This window comes from Ictalurus punctatus, chromosome 6, assembly GCF_001660625.3.
Source record: "Ictalurus punctatus breed USDA103 chromosome 6, Coco_2.0, whole genome shotgun sequence".
In the NCBI taxonomy this organism is placed as follows: domain Eukaryota; kingdom Metazoa; phylum Chordata; class Actinopteri; order Siluriformes; family Ictaluridae; genus Ictalurus; species Ictalurus punctatus.
The window spans coordinates 29,574,673-29,576,409 of record NC_030421.2 but is presented as its reverse complement, the minus strand read 5'-3'; the positions used below and the strand labels follow the sequence as shown (position 1 = coordinate 29,576,409).

At 34.6% G+C, this 1,737-nt stretch overlaps 1 long non-coding RNA gene across 5 annotated transcripts; it reads left to right on the top strand.

Moving 5' to 3' along the window:
* LOC108266982 (uncharacterized) lies at positions 1–1,737 on the top strand. 5 transcript variants are annotated; one of them, XR_001812996.3, is made up of 5 exons: positions 1–223; positions 652–678; positions 792–852; positions 1,129–1,233; positions 1,452–1,737. It is a non-coding gene; the product is annotated as an uncharacterized LOC108266982 (long non-coding RNA). The 5 variants fall into 5 exon arrangements; XR_008396602.1 differs by lacking the exon at positions 1–223 and adding an exon at positions 320–353; XR_008396603.1 differs by lacking the exon at positions 652–678 and having other exon boundaries at positions 205–223.

Below are 1,737 nucleotides of genomic sequence, written 5' to 3'. Positions count from 1 at the left end.
TTGAGTCTGGATTTTGACTTTTCTTGTTTTCAACCTCATCTTTTTGCCAGTCGTTTGGATTGTTTGCCTGATCGCCTGACCTCTGCCTGTCTGTTTATTGATTTCTGCCTGACCCTTTGGACTTGCTCTTTTAGGTTTAAATTATTAACTTGCACTTGCTTCCATCTCAGCCTCTGTTACGTGACAGGCTTGTTGTGTGAGAAAGCATAAGGGAGGCATAGAGGTATGACTACTCCATCGGGACTGATTTAAGACACCTGCAGGATATGAAATTACGGTCATGTCTTGTTATGTATGATGTATATAATAGGCTTGTGACCTGAAGTTGAAATGAAGTAGTTCTCACAGTGCTGGTATTACAGTAGATTTTCATCATATATGTATTTCCTTTCCTGTTAATCATGTGATCATTTATGATAATTCATGTTAATTTTATCTTTATTTGACCAATAATCGTGAAGTCCTTTGCTTACCTATAACCAATCACGAAACACAAGCTCTGTGCAGTGAACTATTTAATTGCATGAAACACTTGTTGGAGTTGGTTGTTGGAGTTCTTATCTCCAGCTGTTACAATAATACTCTGTTGTTACATATTACTCTGGGGTCGACTTTGTCTCTGTGAGTTTAACTTTTATTTCTCTTCCAAAGGTAACATTTTCCACCACAGCTACTTAGGTAGAACCATTCATATTAGAAATGTGATACTTTGCTAATGTTAAAAAATACTTTGACTACTAATGTGAGAGGTGAGTTTACTGATTTAAAGTTATGTTTCTTTCTCTTTTTAGGGATCATAAAAAATGAAGGCGATTTTCAGTTGTCTGGTTGTCTTACTCTTTATAAATTACAGTAGGTTATTAAACTCATGTTATGGATGTGTTGGAAAAGGCTGTTCAGGTAGACAAGAGAAATGTGGCTCTGGTTGTCTGGTTGTCTTACTCTTCATAAATTACTATAAATTAACATAACATTATATTTTATAATAATTAATTAATATAAATTATTATAAAAGTTGGTTATTTAACTCACAGTCTATCAATTTTTTTTTCTAATTAGATATTTTTGTATTATTAAGTACTGAAATGCAAAAATCCTCCAGCTGCTCTTGTATTTGGTCTGTTTCAGGTGAGGCTTTGAGGTGTTATGGATGTGTTGGAAAAGGCTGTTCAGGTAGACAAGAGAAATGTGGCTCTCTTTTGCGAAATCCTGTCTGTGCCACCATAGATGCCCGTAAGAACTTTTAGTATAATATTCTCAATCGAAGAAAAATATGACTTATAAAACATGAACCTGCAAATATATATCTCAATGTTTTAAACACCCAGGTCTTTTTAATAACCCACTGATTCATGAAACCATCCTAGGATGCATGGGCACTCTGATAATTCAGTTGTGGGAATAAAAACACCACATTTTTATTTATAACAATTTTATTTGTCTTCCAACAGCAAGATTTTATATGAAAGGATGCATGAGTGAGTACATCTGTAGGGAGCAACAGCAGGCTCCCGGTACCACTGCTACCTGCTGCAGTAACGACTTCTGCAACCGCTAAGAAGGACATCACCCATGGTCCCTTTATGACCATCACTAGCCAAGATGTGAAAATCCATTAATCATTCATATTTCATCTGTATAAAATATAATGTGTACATTTCAGGCATCTGCATTAATTGATTTGTTTTGTTAAATAATGGGAATTTTTATTTCCATTAAATAAAAGAATTAACTGCA